This window comes from Lagopus muta, chromosome 7, assembly GCF_023343835.1.
Source record: "Lagopus muta isolate bLagMut1 chromosome 7, bLagMut1 primary, whole genome shotgun sequence".
NCBI classification, from domain to species: domain Eukaryota; kingdom Metazoa; phylum Chordata; class Aves; order Galliformes; family Phasianidae; genus Lagopus; species Lagopus muta.
Window position 1 is genome coordinate 23,569,046 of NC_064439.1, and position 22,604 is coordinate 23,591,649.

At 39.4% G+C, this 22,604-nt stretch overlaps 1 long non-coding RNA gene across 3 annotated transcripts in view; it reads left to right on the forward strand.

The window, feature by feature from the left end:
- LOC125695647 (uncharacterized) overlaps positions 1–22,604 on the forward strand; it is a 31,300-nt gene that overhangs the window by 1,069 nt on the left and 7,627 nt on the right. For 2 of the 3 annotated variants that reach the window (XR_007378031.1, XR_007378033.1), the window contains exons 2-3: positions 3,118–3,239; positions 20,833–20,957. This is a non-coding gene — a long non-coding RNA (uncharacterized LOC125695647). The remainder of the gene's footprint in view (positions 1–3,117; positions 3,240–20,832; positions 20,958–22,604) is intronic. The other variant, XR_007378032.1, reaches the window with a different exon arrangement.

Consider the following 22,604-nt stretch of genomic DNA (forward strand, 5'->3'; position numbering starts at 1 on the left):
CTGCCTGACGTAGAGGTGCAAAATCCCCTGACATCCTACTCAGCCAGCTCATTGTCCCAAATAAGGGGTTTTTGGTTCTCTTTCCTGTGAGACTTTCTTTTAGAATGTATTCACATTTTTTATTTGACTGCACAGATATTTATGAGCAGAAATTACACTCTTTCATTTAGCACTGTCTAAAAGTACTCTTCTGTTTCGTGGTACTTTATATTCCAGTAGGCTTATTTCCACTCACCTGTTAATGTGATTTTTTTTTTTTTTTTTTTTTTTTTTATTCCTTTCCTTGTGGTGTTGTACAAAGTTGCACAGGTGCAGCTGTGCCATAACCACATCAGATAGCAAGGTCATTCAACAATAATTCTGATGCTAGTAAAAGGTCTGATGTTTGTAAACACACTTGTGCTGCCATCACCGTACTGATTACCATTTACCTTACAAGTCATGTAACATTGAGGTATTTTTCCTACTAATATATAAAACTGTCACCATCAAGGTTTTTCATGCAGTAGCAGCAGTTCATTGCTCTGCCAGTCTGCACAGAAAGAAGACTGCATTTATCTGAAATGTGTTTATGGGATTCAGTGTCCAAGAAGAAGTGGTTACATGCCATCAATCTGTAAGAAAATGCATCCAGAGCCTGCCTTGGCCTGTTGCTTCCTTCACTGGAGCCCTTGGGTGTGGATGCTTACGTAGGTATTCTTCGTTAGCCATGTCTTGAGGCTGCCACTTCTAAGTGTAGAGTATAGACTTCCTTTGGCTTATCTGAGAAACTTTGGGTAATGCTGTGTGAGCTTTAAGAGTTCCATCCTTACTCGCATTCATAACACAAAGTGATGTGATCAAAACAACTTGTTTATGTCCACCACCGATGAGTTGATACTGGTGAGAAATACTCCCTTTGGAAGTATTTCTTTCTCCTTGACCCAGAATTGAAAGGCTGGCTGTTACAGAAGTGAATGGAAAGGAATGCAGTGTTGGGACATTTTTATGGAAATTTGTTCATCTTCCAAATATAGTACATTTCTTTTGGCAAGTAGAAGAGCTGGCTTCTAACACTGTCCATGATATCTTTTAGGTAAAACTTTTAAATTCAAGAATACAAAGGCCTCATTTTTTTTTAATGGATGCAGTAGTCATAATTACTGTTTCCTCATGCATTCTGCAGCTTTGATTTACAGATTTATTTTCTTATTCAGGCATAGTTGGCAGTCAACTTCATGCAGAAAGAATGCAACCAGATCCATTTGCTTCTTTGTCTCTTGGAACATAGGTGCTTGTAGCTTGTTCTTTTTCTGAAACACTTGGAAGTGCTCAGTGCTGCTAGAAATCAGCCCCCCTAAGGAGAAAAAGATATAGTGTATATATATATTTTTTTCTTTTTAAGGCACTCTTGTAGAGAAATTAGTAGGTGTTATGTAAGATGATTAAGACTAACTGCAATTCTTGTTCCTGTTCACCATTTCTGAGGAATCTGTAACACTTTTCATTACTTTTTCAAGTACTTGTATTTCTTTCATACTTGTGTCTTTCTAGCAATGACTGGAAGCCTTTTGGCATGTTAATGTGGCAATTTGTGATTGCAGTGAAGTGCTGATTGTTATGCAAAGTTTAATTACGTTTGATATGCCAATACGGTACTAGAAACTACTTACAGCAGAAAAATCTTCAAAAGTTGAGCTTATAAGAGTTTTAGTATTATGTGAAATGCGCCCAACAGAATCTTATGAATACAAAGCCCATTATTCAAAATTATCTTTCAAAGTTGAAAAGAAACAGACTTTTGAACTCTGTTTTTAGCTGGAATTTGGAACTCTGGTTTTCCTGGAATTTGAAATGTGTAAAAGGAGCACAAAAGCCTGAGTTATGTAATGTCATAGTTTTCACTAGAATTTGGCATCTGTCTTGCAAAATACCGTGTGTTTGGAGAGAGAACGTTGCATATGCCCAAATATGGCAGTGATAAACAAAGACAATAGCAAAAAAAAAGGACTTCGAAGAGAACAGACACTCTTAAGTTAAAACAACTCACAGGCAACTGAGTTTGCTGAACTAGCACTTGTAGAGCCTGCAGCCCTGCATGCCAATGACTTCTACTTTGTTACAGAAATTACAGTTTCATGTGTCTGAATAGTTTTTGTGGCTTTTCAAACACTTTGCTCCACCTGAAATACTGGTTCCTATCAACAGCATAGAAGAGCTCTCACTTTCTTTACAAGCACAAATGGCCCAAATGGGGTGTTTACCCACCTCTCTCTCTGCCACAGGACAGCAGCAAGTGTGAAACAGTACTGAAATGTTCTTCTCACTGTGGAAGGTTTCTATTTCAAACATAAGTGTGACAGGGTACTCGCCGATAGCTCATACCTTAGTGTAAAAGAAAAAGCTATGGGCCCTGATTTCTGTCCTGCAGTTTTCCTCTGGTAAAAACTTTAAGGGAGTACATTGGTTCAAAGAACTAATATCTGAGTAAGATAACATAAAAATAGCCGTACAAACAGTAAGTTTTATGGTTTTTCTCCTTGCTCTGTGTTAGTTATGTTTTGTAGAATGTGGTGGAAAATAAATACTAAGTACGTATACTGGAGGAAAAAACAGTACAGAACCATTTTCTGAATTTATTAAAAGTTCTCTGTAATACTCAGACTAGTTGGCTATTTAGTCCAGCATTAAGGGCTTCAATGTTTTCCTCCTCTTTCTGTGAGCTCTGCTATTCTCAAACCTCCAGTTCTTAAATTTGGCTCAATTTCTTAAGTTCTGCAAAGATAATTTAGTGTGATGACTAAATTAGTTAAAAATTCTGAAGTGATTCTTCATTGTTCATTAAGTTGTAAGTTATCCTCAAAGATTTCTCGTTTCAGCCTTTGTTGCATTTCATATCAAGGAAAGCCTCCCACATCTGAGTGGGTGTCTCTTCAAAAGCATACGTGAAATACAGTTATCAGAGTAAATGGCTGAAAAATGAGAACTTCTAGCTCCTGTTAATATATGGCTGCCTAAAGCTATGCAGCTTTTATGGATAATTTAACTAAGAGTCCTCTGTACTTCAGAGGTCCTGCTTGTAGGAATAACAGAATACTTACACTTTGAATTAACCTTTATTTGTGTTTTTTGTTTCAGCAGAGCATATGTCCTGGAGTGCAGCTGCATGATGATACGCTCCCTGGGTGTACAGAGTTATTACAAAAGGAATTACGAGAGAAACAATGACTCAGATGGCCACAGTAGAAAATGCAAGCAGGGTGAGTGAATAGATCCTCATCTCTGTCTCTGGCAACAGGATTTTTCTGATTTTTCCATGCATTTATCTCTAAACTGTCAAATTCACCAAATAACCTGGAGTATTGTGTCCAGTCCTGGGCTCCCCAGTTCAAGACAGACAGGGAACTGCTGGAGAGAGTCAGCTCAGGGCCATGATGATGATGAGGGGACTGAAGCATTTCCCTTATGAGGAAAGGCTGAGAGATCTGGAATTGTTGAGTCTGGAGAAGAGGAGACTGGGGGGAGATCTTATCAGTGCTTATAAATATCTACAGGGCAGATGTCAAGTGGATGGGGCTGGGTTCTTTTTGGTGGCTCTCGGTGACAGGACAGTGGACAATGGGCACAAATTGGAGCACAGGAAGCTCCATATGAACAGAAGGAAGAACTTTCCTTTGTGGATGATAGAACACTGGAACAGGCTGCCCAGAGAGGTTGTGGCATCTCCTCCTCTGGAGATACTCAGAACCCGCCTGGATGCTTTGCTGCATAACATACTGTAGGGAACCTGCTTAGCAGAGGGTTGGGCTGGATTAATCCCTGGATTCCAACCTCTATAATTCCATGATTCTATAATCTATTACAAAATTTGGTGGAAGGATTGACATCATCCCAGAACCAGGATTTGTAACAGATGTAACTTAGTACCTCTGAAATGTGATCTAGACTTACGTTGCATATTCTTTTTGAAGCCTTCATGTGCGTTGACACACATGAGATTGTGTATGCCTGTGAGCTGAAATCCTTTATTTTCTTTGATGAAATAAATCAATGCTTCATTGGAGAGGTAGTTTTCATGTTCAGATAGAGTTTGTGAACAAACTGGTGGGTGGAGAACACCTGTCAAGAATCTTGCAGGTTCCAAACCTTGGGTCTTAGTGTTGTGTTGGCTGGAGTATGCAGCTACAGATCCAGCTTTGATATGAATTCTCAATCCAGAGACGTGGAAATAAGAGCAATGCTGAAAAAGGTATAGTTCCTTATATTAGGAGAGTAAATATCCAGAGCTTAGGGCAGAAACTTTGAAGAAAGAAATTTAATCGTACATCCCAGATGATGAATAGCAGTGTGTTGGATTTGTACCTGGAGTAAGTTCTTGCCAAGAGTGTGGGAGTTGCAGAAACACTCAAAGGAGCAGAGAAAAAGCTTGTGACGGATGTGAGTCTTATGGGCAGATTTGAGAAAATGGTTTGATGAAAAATTGAATGTTTGCAGCCTGAAGGCATGAAATTTGAAAGAGATGATAGGAAGAAGGGCCAAGGTTTTCAAGGAACAAAGAATAGGTTTTCTTTCTGTTCCAGAACAAGCTTTGCTTGAAGAAACAATGAAATACTTGTATATTTTCTTTAAAATAACTGTCACATGCTTTCCAGTGTTTTTGCGTGAGATTACCTTACGTGGATAGAGCCAGATTGAACATGGAAGTTTAAGACAAGCAGTTAAGAAAGACTAAATAAAAAGCATGTCAGAGTATAACAATTGTTTGCAGCAGTGACTGTGTGAAGGCTGAAAGAGTGGAATGCAGCTGTAGTTCCAGGATTGCTGGATGTGGGTCTGTCTAAACTGAGATCCAAAGGCGTGCCTTATCTAAACATATCTGAACTAGCTTTGATTAGCATGAAGTTCAAATTAAGGATCTTAGACTAGTTTTGTATTTGGTATAGATATGTCCTCATTAAATGTGTATGGTTTGCAAGCAACAAACATTGAAATTTGGTCCCCAGGGAGTAACTACCAAAGGAGACAGATGTGTTTGCTTTAGAGGAGAAATGCGGGTTAGAAACAAGATAGTGTTAGGTGACTCTGCTGTTTAACTCCCATGTCTTCTAACATCAAGTGCTTGTATCTTTTTGCAAGTAAGTCATATTTTGTTTAGGAGAAGCTTAACTTGTATTGCTGTGCTGAGGTGTTGTCTGTCTAGCAAGGTAAATATTTTGCAGATGCCAAATATGTCAGTTTAGGAAGTATCATAATTTATGAGGGGAAAAATGTAACATGAATAGCTGCTGGAATATAGAGTTTCAGCTGGAGAAGTGGAGGGCCAGGTGAAGGTGTGTGATCAAAGAAACTAGAAATGAATGTGGGAAGGAATGGCCTACAGAGGTCTTGTCCTTCACAGTACTCAATTTACTTCAACAGGAATTGAGAACCGAGCATTTCAATCTTGGGAGCCAGAGAGTGAAGAATTAGGGCAGTTTTTTTTTCCTCAGATATTCATGGTTCAAGATTTGTACTTATCAAATCTTGGGCAGGTTTGCTTTCTCTAGGTAAAGCTTTCATAGCTGCTGTTGATAAATTGTATGAGCACTAGATTGGCTAACACAGACAAACTGATACATTATTGCAGTATATATTATTGCTGTATACTGTAGTGAACGAGGGCATGGCCATTGTGAACTGGGCTTGCTGTCAGATCTAGGCCTGCTGTTGGAGAGCTGGAGAAGAGGTAATGTGTAACATGTCCTGTGATCTTCATATTCATAAGAGTTCTGTACAAATTTTGTTTTGCCAAACTCTTTTCATAGCCACGTGTCTGGATCCAGTCCTCTCCTCTCTGCAAGTGTTGTTGGCTTGTTCTGCTTAAGGTCTGAAGGAGACTCAGAATGTATCTTTTCAGCTACTTCTGCAAAAGCATAAGAAAGGTGTTTCATTACATTCTGGGTTTGTTCCTGTAATTGCCGTATGCAAATAAGCTACAGCTTGCTAGTGGGCCATTGATTTTGCCCTCCATGCACATGCAGAAGTTGTGGATCATGTGAACTCGTAATACAACGACCTTTCTGGATTTTTAATGCAACAAGTAGAATGTTGTAAATTCTCACAGCATCATCAGGTTAATACTATCTGACCACTAAGTGTCATTAGTACCTTACATTCCAGGTTTCACAAGAGTTGCCATGTAGTAGTGCCACATGAGACCTATAATGGATTCCTCAGGTTTTGATAATAATTCTTTTAAGCTTTTTCATACTGCTTTCTAATTGATTCTTGCTGCCTTTTAATTCAAAGTAACTTGCAAGAGATCGCAAGCACAGCGCTTATTAAAGATTTTTAAATCAAATTGTGATCTCTCATTTCACTAGCTTTTGCATTGCTAGCAAATAAGAATTGAAAATGAGGTTGAGTTTCATTGTTTAAGAGTAATGTTCTGCTCTGTAAAAATCTTGATCTGTGCCATTTGCACACACAAGGCATTCTATGCCAAACACAGACAATAGATACAAAGCTTCTTGATTTAACCTTACTTTGTTTTGGTTAACATTCTGAATATTTAACATTTTCACTGTAGAGTAAAACCTTCATTTCACACAGCATCTCTGAACTGCTTTGGAGGTTTAAGTCTCTCCAATCTGGTTTCAATTTCTACTTTTAAATCTTTCCATTTCTTCTTTTCAAGTATTCAAACCTAAATCTTAATTTACGCATCAAATTTTAAATCAGAAAAGTGTAAAAGAACACTCCAATTTGTGTGTATGGGGTTTTGTCCTTCTGATTCTTCTTTAACTGTACAGACAATACATTTCTGTAAATATAGTCTGCATTCTTTGACATGTTCTGTTCCTGCAGAAATGGCTTTGCTCTTTTGGGTACACATTTGCAAAAACTCCAGAAGAATATTTAGACTTCTCTGTTTTAATGTGTGCAAACTCTTGGGCTTTATTTTTATTTATTTATTTATTTATTCATTTATTCATTTTGCCACTAATCTTGTTCATTTGAGAGGAATGTCTTTGCTTTTGCTATGTGTTTCTCTGATTTGTGGTATGGTAATGTTGTCCACTGGAGGGAAGTCAGCGGTGCAGTAAAGCTTAATCTAGCTACATTCTAGAATGTGATGAATTCTTACAGTGTTTCCAAGTTGAAGTTTCTCTTTTGAGTACCCAGCACAGGGCAACACAACTAGAGTTAGCATAATAGGAACCTCAGTGCATAGTCTGAGCTGGACCACAGTGGCCACCCTTGATGTGCCTGATGGGTGAGCCTTACCAACACGAGTGCACCTGTAGTGTTTGAGCCTTCATAATTAATAGATCACAGGCAGAATTTGCTTGAGGGTGTCTCTCCCATGGGCAGAGGAGAGAAGCAGGAGCTGCTTTTTTCCTGGTATAAAATGATTTGCAGACCACACTCCACCACATCAGCCTGTCTTTCCTCTCTGTGAATGACCATTGCCTCCAGGCCACTTCTAGGAGTTTGATTTTTCTTTTTCCCTTGATCGTGCATTCCCCTCCTTCCTCTCTTGTATGTGGTAACCAAGTTGTCTTTACACATCAGCATTTCACTGGGGTCTCTCCAGCTTGTTGTGCTGTCATCTTGAGAATAGAGAATGTCTGTTGTTTCTTCAGTGAGTATCAATGTGTCTGTCATTTCTCAGTTGAAAAAAATACCACCCAGAAGCAGTACATATTAGCAGAAGGTGATGATAAAGGAAAAAAATGAGTTAGGAATAGTGACCACATTCCAAAATTGAGTTTTTAAACTTCTGTACAAGAACAGCATTTCCATAAATATATTTGCTATATAATTAAGCACAGGGCAACCTTCTCTGGGGAGTTTGGGTGCTGAGAGGAGGGTTATATGCCCTGAATGATGGTGAGAGGCATTAGTGCACAAGTTTTGAAGATCAGCCTTATTTGTCCCGGTGTTTTCCTTTCTCTGATATTTTCCCTTTCTCTACATTCTTGTGAATCCACGTGGCCGTTCTGGTTGTTCAGAGCTCTATAGCTTGTGTTCTTTGGTAATACTGAAGGTAGGAAGACATAAGATGAGATGCAAATGAGAGAGTTTGTTGGGGTGGGAAGATAATTGAAAATGTTTGGGTCTGAGAAGCAAATGAGAAGTGTTTGCAGTTCAATTGTAGATGCCCGAAAGGAGTTAAGTGAAGAAAAGCCTCAGATACCTTCTGTACTACAAGGTAAAATGCAGCTGTGTGTTTATTTACAATACTGAGAGTAACAGTCCTATTTATGTTAAAAGTTTTTAACCAGCTGACAGGCAATAACTTTGCCAATAAAAGAATGAGCTGTACATGACCTGCAGAATATTCTGGAACTCAAAGAAAACAATGATAGGAAAACTATTTTTGTTTTCTTTTCCAAGTTAGTAAGTGGAATCTTAAAAAATAAGAGTGTAAAGAGAATAGATTCTCTGAAGCAAATCAGTCATTTCTGCAAAGCCTAGCAGTTTGTTAAGTAGTCCAGTAACCATCTTTGTTAAAATCTAAGAGAGTCCACGATGTATGAAAATGGAGCACAAAGCTATTCAGTGATGTGACCCTTATAGACTTCCACTTGTAAGGCTCCAGACAGGGAGTAGAACTGAAGTATTTTAAACTCCAGTCCAGTTAGAAAGGCATCCTTTTGTAAACTGAACATATTTTCTTGCCACAAGCAGGCGAACACCCTTGCCTTCCCTGTATTCTAAAGCTGTTGGATCCTTGCCAGACTTGTAGTCATGAAGCATTGTCATACACAGATCAGTTTTGATTATTTTTTCAGTAAGGCACTCCTAGCATTGTTTAAAGTTAGGATACAAGAAAATAAAGCTTTCCTTTATTCTGAATGCAAATATATAGAAGCTAGACCACTTCAAATTCTCTATCTGAAGAAGAAATTCAAGTGTTTTCCCCATAAAAGTGTGGTTCCATATGCATAAGTATGTAACAGACCTTAAGTTGTAAAATTATTGCTACAAGCAAGGTAGCAGTTCAGGTCATTTAGTTTAGCTTTGGGGGAAAGAGAGGTAGAACGATTTGTATTTTTTGGGAAAAAAAAATAGGTAATGAGTTACTTGACTTTTAGAAGGAATAAATGTCTGATACATATGAACTGAAGACGTGCATGTTCTCAGCAAAATGTCAGAACAAAGGTAAAATCTCTGCATGAAAGAGCTTACTGTGTAAGAGGACCTTTATGCAGTAGATCAGCAGCACTAAGCTAGAAATTGCAATATTTAATTCTCTGTGATGTTGTAATGCGAGCCTGTCACACCAAAAGCTGTGTGCTGAAGTTCTTTCTGCCTGGCTGAGGAATACTCCAAAAACATTTTTCTTGGGTAAAAATGTTCCTAGAAGGATGCATGTAAAATAATGGAACGTGTGGTAGTGATGTGTTTTTGGGAAGGAGACTGGAAGTTTGCTGCAAGGGGTAGGAAGTGTAACCAATATCCATTGCAATGGGATATAGGATTGAAAGAACAATCAGGCATATCAGAAAGGATAGGATAAACAGAAGTGGAAATATTTGATTGCCAGGATGGAGGAAGGTAGTGAGGTGATTCATGATTTGGAAGAGGGATTGTTTTTATGGAAAGGGTTCGTAGCAGCTGTGGGTGTACTTAGTAGGAATTAGAAGAAGGGACAGAGGAGGTAAGCAGTAGCTTAGGAATTTCAGAAGAAAGACAATCAGAGCTCAGACAAAGGTTTCAGCCACAGGGAGTGAGAGAAGGGACTTGCTTATTTTTTGAGGACATTCTATTCTAAAGGAGGAATCAACAGGACTTGGCAGAATATTCAGAATGGTGGAGAGAAGAATGACTGCAAAATGATAGACGTGTTGTTCTGACACAAGGATGTTGGAGCTATAAGAGCATGGGAAGTTGCTTTTGAATGAGGAGCCATTGTAAACATTATAAACTGTGGTTGTAAGTATAGTTGAACAGAGCCAAATGTTCCCATTGAAATTTCCAAACTGAAGGTCCTGGTATTTAAGTAGGTGTGACATAGCAAATTGTAGCTTATGACTGGCATTTCTATGCCTTTCTCCCTTGTTTATACCTTGGAGCTAGGGAGGAAGGACTTTTAATAAGCATTTAACAAGAATGTTTAGCCTGTATAGGCCAAGTGCACAGCTCTTCTGAAAGCAGGAAGCAAAAAGAATTTGCGTAAGTGGGACAAGAAAGATGGTAGCTTGCAGTAAGAGCTCACTTACATGATCAAGTTACTGTTCAGTTAATGAATGCCTGACTTTCAATGTTGATAGAGTGACTGCCACAGTATGGCTGAGCTTTGTCTTACATCTTTATAAATATTGGCATGGGAATATTCACAAACTCTCTCTGAGATTCCACATAGACTTTTATACTTACTGAAGAAAGAAAAATGAGGAAAGTATGTTCAGTTTTGTTCGAATTGCCTACTTGGAGTTTAGCTAACTATTCATGAGAATATTTAGCATTTTTACCAGAGAAAAAAAGACTTCATTTCGCTACCTCCATTTTAATGTTAATGGCTTGAACTCTGTGACTAACAACACGAAATCTTGAACTGATGTTTATGTTTGAAGGGCTGATGTTTTTTTTCTCTACATTTATTTAAAAACAAATTGTATTCTTTTGTAACTAGGTACATGTTAGGATCACTAAGACTATTTATCAAGTAAAATCATGGTTAGGTATGAGACAAAGCTGAACCTAAATCCTGCCTGCTTCTTTTTCCATGCTTTTCCATCCATTCAAAGAATAATGAAGAGGTCCAACTTTTGTCGATGATGGAATTACATTTTCACAAACTTAAAAAGCAGACAAAGCTCCAAAATGAATTCTGTCTTCTTTGGGTAACTGTGGAGATGACTGCTGTAATTATCTGTGAAGGAGTTTTTGCACTGCTCCTACTGAAATACAAATGTAACACAAAGTACTGAGCCCTTGATCAAGATTTTGCACACTGTTGAGTGAGCAAAGTGACTCTTGGTGATTGTTTACAGGTGCTTCTTTTTTTCTGAAAGAATAGTAAACAGTTGTTGTCTCCCTGCATGGCTGAATTTCACAATGAAGAAACAAAACGTTCTCCCTCTAAATTCCTTCTATTTGATATTATTGGCAAATTGTGTGAGACACTGCACAGCCTTGGTCAGTTTGTTGAGGAAAAAATTTGTTTTTCACACTTCTGAATAGCTTAAGTTATATTGGAAAGGCAGGATGTTAATTGCTTGTCTGTGTTAATTCACTAGTATCATACTGTTGGAGGTGATTATTTAATATACCATAAATGTCATACATTATTACAGAGTTGATTATTTAATGCATCATAAATGTCATACGTTATTACTTCTAACAGTCTGTTCCCTTACCCAAACATAAAATGCTAATATACTGAATCCCATATACAGGAGCATTTACTTACCAGAAGTACTGAAGTTATCCTAACAGTACTTTCTGAGTCCTCAACAGAATTTTAGGTTATTGTGCTACTCCAATATGGCCTATGTTAATAGGAATTTGAATATCTTTTAGAAAAACCTAAGGCAGATCTTAAGCATGTTTATATGAAACTTGAACAGCTCAGTTGGCTTTTTGTGATTTGCAGCAGCTTTACAGTGATGAGAAAAATGCTTGTTGATTAAAACAAGTTCAGTGCACAAGGAGAAGTGGATGCATATGGGAATGTCCTCTCAGCTTCTGTCAAGGCAGACTGTGAGTAGTAAAGGATGATCTTACAACTAAATTGCATGAGCGACAGGTTGTTATATGAGATTTTATATGCCCTCCTGTTCTTCTTTGAGGAAAAAGAGAAATCCTATGGGATTTTGTCCAGACCATCTAAATCTAAATTTTCAAAGCTAGGCACTTACTGATAAGTGTTTGGATCCATGTCTAATCAAAAGGTTGTCTCTTTGTATAATATCAGGCAGCTAAATGTTAGGTGTCTGTGCTCCTTTCCTAATAAATGAGAAGAGCTAGGCAGTTCATGCAAGGCAGGGAAGTCTCTTGAGATAAGTGAGATGAATACATTACTAATGATGCTTATCTGTCTTTCTGTGAGCTCTCTGGCAGTTAGATGGCTAAACTTAAGTGAAGTGAATATCTTCTATGATGAAAACCTTCTTGAGCAAGTATCTAAAAATAAAAGTGATAGATAATGTACTTTTTCAAGCTCATGCCAACACATCAGTTTTACTACCGTTTGCTGTTACCATAGTATCCAGGCGCTCTAGGAATGCATAAGGTGCTTGAGGATATATAAACACAGAAAAACCAATCCTGACTACAGGAATTTACACTCTAAATATAAATCAAGAGGGCCAAAGAATACAGAAACACAGATGGGTTAAAAGAAGCAGTGAGATTGCCCTGGTCCATAGTGGTAGCAGCCCATCAACACCCCAGTAGTTGTCATCAAATTTTTCAGGCATCGTAGTAGAAGAACTTTACAGAGTGAATTGAAAGCTAGAACTTTTGAAGCATTGAGAATGTTTCAAAGGAATGCTGCTGAGAGCAGAGAGGTACAGAAACATGAACTTGGAAAGTAAATATGTGGCCACTGTGAACTGATGGTAATTTCAGACCCTAGTTTAAAGCAGGGTCACCGAGAGTTGGTTTCCCAGGCCATGACTTCAAGTATCTGAAAGTATAGAAGCTAGTGTTTGACCACCCTCACAGACAAAAAGTGTTTTCTTAAGTTCACGTGAAATTTCTTGTATTTCATCTGCTCTTGTTCTGTCCCTGGTCACCACTGTAAAGAGCCTGGCTCCTTCCTTGCCTACTTCTTACAGCTTTTGGCCTGACACAATCCAGAGAACTGAACTGAAGTATCAACACAGTGAATTTAGGATGGCATTATCCCCATATCATTTTTGTTCCAGTCTTCTTAGTCACTGACTATGACAGGCATACCCAGACAGATGTTAATTTCATCACTAGGGGGTGCATATGACTTCTGTGTAATATCTTTAAATGAAAATTTCACTGATGTCAAGTTCAACTCCTGCTGAAATTGATGAGCAGAACTGAACGTCATGAGTCTGGAAAGTAGCAAAGAGTTAATTTGGCAGTTGGTGGATCCTGAGCTGGGAAGAGGACATGTTGGTTTCAGGAGAGAAAAGCAGGCTGCCTGATGTCCTGCCTACTGCACTCTGGATGGGGAACAGCAAAGGTGGCACCTTCTCTGATGCATTGCAAGTTGCACAGCTGGGAGAGGCTGGGTGCAGGGTGGGATGGGCAAGGGAGAAACAAGGGTGGCAGCAGGCACTCTGTGGCAGGAAGGGGATTGGAAGACTCCTGAATAAGAATAAGCTTGTCTCCAAGGTCAGGAAGAGGAGACAGAAAGAAAATGGATGGAAGTGAAAGTGGAAAGCCCTTCTATATGCTTCCTTCAAGAAGCAGATGCAGCATTTACATGTAAGGCGCTGTGATTTGAGTTCCTTTGCACTGATCTGTAGTTATTTTGAGCATACCCAGGTGGTGTAAGTACTGACTACGAGAAAAGCACAGAAATTTCATCTGAAGTCTGATGCTCCAACTGATTAAAATTCTTCAAAGTAAAAACTACCTTTTTTTCAGCATAGGCAATTTGACTGATAAAAAAATGAAAGCTGCTGCAGTTTCTTGACCTCATGAAATAGCACTGCGTGGGAGCTACACACTGCACACACAGTGCCAAAAGATGGCAACCTTAGGCTTCCAAAGTAAGTCCCTCTGCTGAACAGCTCTGCAGCTCTAAACTGTTTTTAGTGGTGAACATTCTGGGTTCTGTGGTGAACTTCTGGGTTCTCCCAGACTGGTCTTATTTTTATCCATCTATCCTATTTTCCATGGTTTTTCTTCATTTAAAACTGAGCTTATGTGACTCAGTTAAAAAATGGGCAACTTCCCAAATGTATTTGTGTGCTTGAGGGAGGGAGAAGATAGGAAACCTTAGATCTGCTATCTCTGGGCTTCAGTCTTTGACTTCTGTTATTTACAGCAGTGAGGCTCTGCTGCCAATCTGTGCTAAAATGGTGTAAATACAAAGGGATGCTGAGGTTTGCTTCTGTGGCACAGCAATCAAGCACAGACAGTCCAGGAACTAAATAACTTGAACACTGTAATACATTTGCTGTTATCTTACTGAATTATTTATATTATTTATATGTATTTTATTACTTTATACACATACTGCATGGTCTTCTCCCTATCAGTAGTCTTAAAATGGAAATTACTGCTGTTTTGAAACCCTGTGTAGCTCTGAGTTGTATATGTTTTCAACTGAGACATAATAATGCACACAGACTCTTTGTATTCATTCTCATGTTTTCAAAAATCTGTCTTTTTTCCTGGTTATTACTTGTCTTCTGATTTGATCCCCATGTTCAGTTCCCACTTTGTTGTTGTTGCTGCTGGTTTTGTTCATGTATTTTATTTGTGAGTAGATATGGGCAGAAACTTCACACACCATTTCACTGAAAAACACTGTTATTTTGGAGTGTTTTGTCAAATTGTAGTTTTGACTGAAATTACAAAAATGGGAAATTCTGATGCTGCAGTTTAAATTCTCTGTTTTGATAACAAATGCTGCTTTTGTATTGTAGGATCTTTATTTGATAGAAAATGAAGCATCTTGCTTGTTTTCAGAAGTCATGTCTGGAGACCATGAGCTTTGAAATTCCATCTTGGTTTGGTTTAAAAGCAGATTTTGAAATCTCAGCATTTGTGAAGCAGAAATATCTTTCTCCAGGCATCTCTAGCAACAGGGTCACAATCTGAGCCCAACTCTGTTTTATGCCAGAGCTTTTCACTTTTGTGATCGTTCATCTGCTTCTTCCCTTCTGCCATCCAAGGATTAAAAAAATTGTATCTAATTTTGGTTGTTTCGGTTCCTTATGATTTTCCCTTCTTTCCTCATGCTGCAACACTGCAGGGAGGTAAGCACTGGCCTAGGCTGTCACTGTCTTTCCTTCACGTGAGAGCAGGACTAGCAGAGAATGCTGAGGGTGGTTCTGCTGCATTTTACTTTTGTGCAGAAAGCTTGTGGTTTTAGTGTAGCCTTTAGGGATATTTTCCTCCCGTAATGCTGGTAGCTCAGTCTTTAAAGGAGTGCAGTGCTCTAGTCATTTGGTATCATTTCGTGTTACTCTTTTCTCCTTAGTTATTTTTGCTGTCTGTATAGGTAAGGTTTCGGGTCACTGTCCTGTCCCTATCCAGTCTGTCCTGTGCCACAGGCCTTAAGTACATTTATCCCTGTCACACCTGTGGAATAGAGAGCTTATGGTCCATCTGCTTTTAGCAAATGGAAAACTTAGCTCTGCAGGGGTAGAAATCTAGATGAAGTAGAAGTGAAGAAATGGAAAATGGACTACTGCGCATAATTTTCAGGGGATGGAGCTCTGATTACTTCTGTTAAACATTTGGGGTGAAATATGTTACATATGGGGAATGGTGATCCGAAAGAATCGGCATCCTCAACAAGAAGCCTCTCTGAGGCAATTAGTGAACAGGGATGTCTCTGAAACCCTGCCTCCTTCTGCAGCTTTGGCATTTAGCTCTGTGTGGGCAACAGCACCTCCTTCATTGGCTCACTGCCGCTCCTGCTGGTGCATGCAATGCCTGTTCTCTGAGCTCCAGGCCATGCTTTTATCCTTCATTTTGTGAAGCACCCTGGGCTTTTGCTGTAGTTTTGCTATGTTCTCAGTGCAGGCATTATGTTCCTTAGGCGCCTGGGGCCTGGGGTCTCCAGTTAGGATAGGCAAGTGACACAGCTGCCGAGGTGCTTCATCTTGGGCTTGCACTGAAACAGATTTTTTAGAAAGCTTTCAGGTTTAACTGGAAAGTGCCCCTTGGAATAAGCACTTGCAATGGTCTGGTTTGCAGTTTAGGAGCTGCAATACAACTGTGGAGGTGTTTAGGGTCTCTGCTGTGTGTAGCCTTAAGCTGGCTTCCTTTAATTCTTGTCTGCGTAGGGCTGCCCGTGAGTGCCCATGCTCTTTCCCTGTTCCTTTGCCTATTCTATTTCTGAATCTACTAAGAAAAAATATATAAATACTGCTCGTCGTTATAACAGTTTCTATCAATCACCCAGCTTGTTTTAAATCTGCATAACTTCTTTCTGCAGAAGATAATTAGCTTTAATTTTGCATAGCATTCTGTATGAAGTACTGTCATTATTGAACCTAACTGCTTTTCATTCATCGAGGATCAGAATTTAATAGAGCTCTCCTACCTCCTACAAAATTTTGTATTTAAGTGAACAAATTTTTTTTTTCCTCCACACTTCTAAATGTACCCCCTTGGCTCTGTATTTTTCTCTTGAGGATGCTGGGCCACTTCCAACAATTATGCATTAATTCTTGCTTCATTACATTTCTGTAGAGTACAGGCTCAGCAAAACAGTCTCAGTGTTTCAGAGGAGACTGTAGAGGTACATCTGATGGCAGAATTTCACCCATAAAATGAGATATATGGTCTCTCATCAAACTGTCTACCAGTAGACTAATTTCAGGTATAGTCATTATTTTACACTTATTAAGTAAATCTCCGTTCAGAGAAAATACACTTCCTTATTCCGATACCTATTTTTTCCTAAAAATCTCCTGAACTCCTGAAATCAACGTGGCAAAATACTCATTTCTACATCTTTTGCTTGGCAAAAAAATGAAACTAGCAGATGATTTGCCATCCAAGGCCTGAAGAAAATTTCAAAATGACTTAAGATTTCCCCCTGCAGAAACTTAATTCTCTCCATTATTATCGGCATTTCTGCTGCGCACGTAGCCCCTCTCAAACTTCACTGGGGATAGTTTCCATGGGAACCAGAGAATGAGAACTGATGAGTCTCGAAACAGTCAAATAATAATCTTGCTTTTTACCAGTGGGCAAAGATTTACTTCTCCAGTGTTTAATGGAAGGCACTAGAGCTTATTATGTTTTGAAGGAGAGGGGAAAAAAAAGGCATCTGTCAGGAAGCCACGTCTGCATTGTATATCTTTAGGGTTTGTGCTAGCTGTAGTAAAAGGCAAACCAGTACATTCTCCTGTGCTTTTAGATTTCCTGAATGATGGATAGGGAAAGTCTTTTCCTCTGGTGAATCCAAGCACCTGTTGGCAGGGGGAGATGAGGAGGGAGCTGTGGTCACCGAGAGGGGAGCTGAGGAGATGTCTGCCAGAGGTACAGGGGCACTTCATGAACACGACACTACTGAATGATCCTGCAGGAATCTTGGGGACAACGTACAGATGCTACCTCTGACCTTCCTCCAGAAGAGAACCACCAGGCTTTTGCACTGTGCTGAGTGCACCTTACCATGGCCATGTATAGCCTACAGCCAGGCTGTTCGTTGCGGCTGTGGTTCCAGGGCAGGGAGCAGACTTCCCCAAGACTGATGTAGGCAGTGGATAAAGTCACACTGAATTCCAGGTGAGGTGCTCTGCTAAATTCCCCATTAGTTGACCAGCTGATTTCCAACATCTTGCTGAAGTACTGAGGATACCCATGAAGGTATCTCACAAAGATGAGAGCAGAGCTTCACTTTTATGGAGATATCACATGGAAAGGAAAAGATGTTTACCCTTCTTAAAATCTGTGATACCTGTTATGGAAGATGTTCTCAAAAAGGAAAAGGAATCACAAAACCTGTAGCAAAATTCACATTGTTCATCAGTGCTTACATATAGACCAGAACTGTATTCCTTTCAGAGACCTATTTGACTAATACTATGGAGTTTTAATGTAACATAATTCAAAACTTGAATTATAAGAGACTAAATGACAAGATACATTTTAAAAAATGTTTTCTCTTAAATTCATTTTCATATTCTTTTCCATCCTGTCATTTTCTGTTATTTTAGGGCCTGAATACTTAATATGCAGTTTTGTGTAATGATTTGATTTCTATTTCATAAACATAAAGAGAGATTAAAAAAAGAGAAGTACATACATAAAACATTATTACATTGTTTGGAAAAAAAACATATTTTTTCCAGCTAGTTGAAATGGTAGATCCTGAGGGAGAATTACTATTGTTGTTTCTGCTTCGTATATTGGATCAGACATAGATGTGATTAATGATTTAATCCAGTGTTTAAATTAAGAAATCCCATTTCTGTTACCAGTAATTAATATGTTTTAAACACTGAAGGCAATTACTGCATTTGAATTTGGGACAAAAAATGTGTTTTTTTTCTCAGCTTGTGGGTGGAGCTAAAATAAAACAACCCATTTGCCTTAAAAAAGTGTAGAGAGAATTTTTCTGTATTAAAGCAGCATTTTAATGGGCTTATGAGATAAAAACCCAATTGTATTACTAGCAATATCAAGGAACGGCAGATACAGGAGCAGGGTGAGGTGGCAGATGAAGTGCAGGTAAGGAAGGCGTGGACCTGGTGGAATTGTTATGCTGTGACTTTGTGTTGCTTCATTTGGGCACCCTTAAACATACAAAGAGACCTTTCGGGCAAGAGGAGGTACAGTTTAAAAGTGCAACATACTGCTAATTTCATTTTTGAGTTCTAGTACTGCATTTTATATTTTAACTCCTTTCCATGTTGAATTATTGCTCTGTACAGGTCTGATGATCGAAGGTTAGCACAAATGAAGTGTATTTCCCTGTTTTTCACATCTAACAGAGTTTATTCTCTGAGTCCTAGACTGGAACAAGCATTTGCCCGGTTCTTACATCTGCTGTGAGCCCCATAGTAGGGCCCAGCTGCCAGGAGCAGAGGATATCAGACTCTTGGTGTGGGTTGACCAGCTGACCCAACTGAAGCGATGCTGGGAAAGAAGCTGCTTCCTTTTCTGACAGCCTGTAAACAGGCATGTGGTTTTTTGGTCATGGATGCAGAGTGATAAGGAGCCAACAGACACTAGTATTGGTAGGCTACTTAATGCTGTGTTCCCTCCTGTTCTCTGAGCTAGATCCCTTAATTGCTGATCGCTCACTCTTAGGCATAATGATTATTGCAGGAGAAACCAAAGACTGTTGCCACTGATGAATCATAAGTCTTGAGAACTTTTTTTTTAAGATATCAGAACTGCTCCTTATCTTGAAGGTCTGGGTGGTGCACTGAGAAACAATGCAAAAATAATCATATAAAACCAGGAGAAATAGTGGTGTCTCCTTAACATCTGATAGAAGATAGATAGAGGAACAAAGGACAGGGCTGATACAGCTGACATTTCATCACAGCGTGCCCAAATCAAGCAGCACTGTTTCCTGGGAGATCAAACAATGCTGTGTACTTATTAATCACGAGAGGAGCTCTCTGCTGTTCTCACAAGTCCTCTGAAACCTGTCTAACTCAAGTGGGCGAGGATCAGCCCACCCGTGACAAACTGCTGCGGCTTTATCCTACACGCTGCATATTATAAAAATGTTATGTCTGCTCTGAACAAAATGTCCAACCGTGACAAATGTGGGCAGTGCTCCAAGGAAGTGATCGTGTCTTCGTGAGAAGATTGTACTTAAATTCAACCTTGAGGTTGGTTAATTCATTTTAATTAGACTAATCTGCAGACCTGCATGAGACACTCATTTTTTTTTTGAGCCCCTGTCGTGCTCACTGAAATAAACATTTCGTGCAGATTAATGTGCTGCTAACTAAGGTGGTCTGAAATCACATCTGAACTATACACTGTTCTTCTCTAGTAACTGTGGCTATGTGCTATGGTGTTCTTTACACTGACCCTGAGCTCCCACTGTTTGTTACAAAAATGTAGAAGCTCTAGGAAACCTTTCGCCAAAGTACCAGGACATCCTTTTCACCCAGAGAACTTCTATGACAGATGTACTTGTGCAGATCTGGCTTATTAATGCATGGCTTTATCGTTCTTACATTGCACATGATATGCCTCACTGCTGGAATGCATCCTATTTTGATACAGCACGAGTCAGAGTTAACAATGCAGCTCTCTTCATTGCTGAAAATGTTGATAAATGAATACTAATACAGAACTTGCTCTTTTGTGAAGTGTTGTATCTCAGTGGAAGGCAGAACTATCAGATATGTATTTTGTTTCTTATCCATCCAAGGAAGGGATGAATTCTCAGCAGGTAAACCAGAATCTAAAAGTCTTTGAAGAATTACAAGCATCAACAAATTTTATAATCACTAAAAATCTGTTTTCTATTTGCTTGCTCTCTGATACGACACTTGATTGTCAATCATATTTGTTTTAATATGTTTTACTATTTGAACTTCCTTACGAGATGAAAAGCTTTCAGGGGCTTTTGAAATGTAGGCTAGGTTAAAGAAAGGGCTGTGCAGAGCCTTGCGAGAGTCATTTAGAAGCAGCTTGTCACTGTGACATTCGTGTCTGATGTCTGTGGCAAGTTTTTAGCTGCAAGACTTACAGTGGTTATTTTAAATAAGAAAGTCAGATTCCCAGTGAACGGTAGAAATACTAAAGCAGAATTATTGCAATGAGCCAGACAGGTCTATCAGAGAAGTTGTACAATCAGTAGGTGTACAAAGGTTAGGCTGAGGAAGATTATCACGATGGAAAGATAATCAAAACAAATACAAATGCACAGCAGTATCATAAGCTTGCAGTAAAGTCCACAAGGAGCACAGTCTCCAGAAAGAGATCTTTCCTCAGTGGCAGTCAGCATTTAAATGGGTTCTAGGAGAGGTGCAGCCAGGCTGCACCCTTTCCAGTAGCACCACTGAATTGCCTTCACCTGTGCTCCCACGGCTGACTCGCTGCTTGCCTCAGGTATTCAATCAGGGGTTCAGGTTGTGATTAACAGTTCCCATACAGAAGTCTTGCGTACTTGTTTATGTCATCTTGTGTAAAACAATAATATTTCTATTGTTTGTTTAGATAATGCAATAAATGTGATATGTTGTCTCTTCCAATGATGCATGCCAGATATATTATACTCCACAGAAACCTTTGAGATGGCCATCAGAGAATTTGGCAAGAAATTGCTTCACGAGCATTAAGGAGTCTTTCACACAACATGTCCCTACTTGTGGAAGTTATTAAATCTATGAAATATAAACTTTAAAAAGGTAAGTAAGGTGAGATAAGAGGGGAAAATGAGTGGTTTTAGTGTTGATACAGTTTGACTCAAACTTTTAAAATTGTGGGAAACAGCTGAAGGATTACAACGGATCTGTCATCACTCCAGCTGCTGTTTAAACAGTTTTATTTCTTTTTGCTGTCTTTGGTAGATCTTGTAACGTGTATGACATAGTCCAGGATTATTTTAACTCCATAAGCATCAAATGATACCGTCTGTGTTTGGAAAAGCATCAGGTCCTCATCTTACTGTACCACTTACTGAGTTAAACTTCCTGAAGTCCCTTTTTTTACGGAAAGAAAGGAGTCTCAGACCAGAAGATCCTAAAGCAATGGGCAAGAAATTTTTTCAGGATCAAGGAAAAGCAGCGCCTGTGAAACAAATGTGATTCAGTATGTTGGAAGCATCACATTCCCCAGCTCTGATCTGTTCCTGATTTCACTGAAATTAAAGGCTGTCCTGTGTTCAGTTTCTGTCACAGAGGAGTTGGGCTCACAGGAGCTGAGCAGATGCCCTGGTGATCCGCTAGTTAAGCTGTTGCAGAATGACTCAAGTGACTGACGTGGCTGGAAGAGGATCTAGTCTAATAAGTAGGGTTGCATTTTTGTCCTTGGTAACATGGCTGTGTCTTACACAGCTGTCTGCTGGAGATTTATACTGTGCTCTTTTCGAACGTTCCCATCAGCACTCCCACTCAGGCACGAGGCAGACTGATTCTGTGGCTGTGTTGTGGGGGACTCGTACCATGGTGTTAGACTTCCTCGACCTCTCAAAACAAAGGCCCAGAGAAAAAAGTTCTGCAGGCTTCCCCTTCTTGTCTGCTTTTCCTGCAGTGGCTCTATGTACCTAACCCTGTTCTGTGTGCATGGGTAAAGAGAAAAGAACAATACTGAAAGCTTAGCTGCCCCTTGTTTGGGCAGGCAAAGCTGTAGATTCTTTGCTTAAGGGCCACAGAGATTACCTCCTCCTTCTTTTCTATATATAATCATGGCATCCTGATGTGGGATGTGGGAAGTGCAGACTCTTTCTCATGCTCCTCTGTTCTTTGTAACCTTGTTGTGTGTGTTGGGATAGGATGATGCCAGAGGAGGTGCTTAGTAGTTAGTATTCCCTGTGTGTTTACTGTGAGCAGTGGTTTTCTCAGCTAAAAGGTAGCAGGGGAAAGGGAGAGTTCCTATACTTATCTATTGTGAAACAGGTTATACTTTTTTTTTTTTTTTAATGGTGATTTTGGCACACTTTGGCATCTGTGTGGACATGGACCTGTGGCAGAAATCCTGATTTTGGTCTGTATCCATTTCCATTCAGTAAGTTTGAGAAGAGTGAAAATTTCACTTTGGGTTCTGGTGTGGACTTCATGACAGAATACAGACTTGACAACTGGAAAGGTTCACTATTCAAACATTTCATTTCCAGAAGTATTAAATAAGCAAATAGATAAATAAGTAAAAGGACCTGAGAATGGGCAAGGTTTATTATTTAAACATCTTTCCAGATCTGTCTGTGACCTTTCAACTTATGAACCTGTAATTGGTACTGCCGTTTTCATCGTCTGCACTGGGCCCTGCAGTAGGGTGCTGCTCCATCCTCTGCATGTGCCCTGTGAGAGCTGCAACTGGGGCAGGTTCCATCAGTG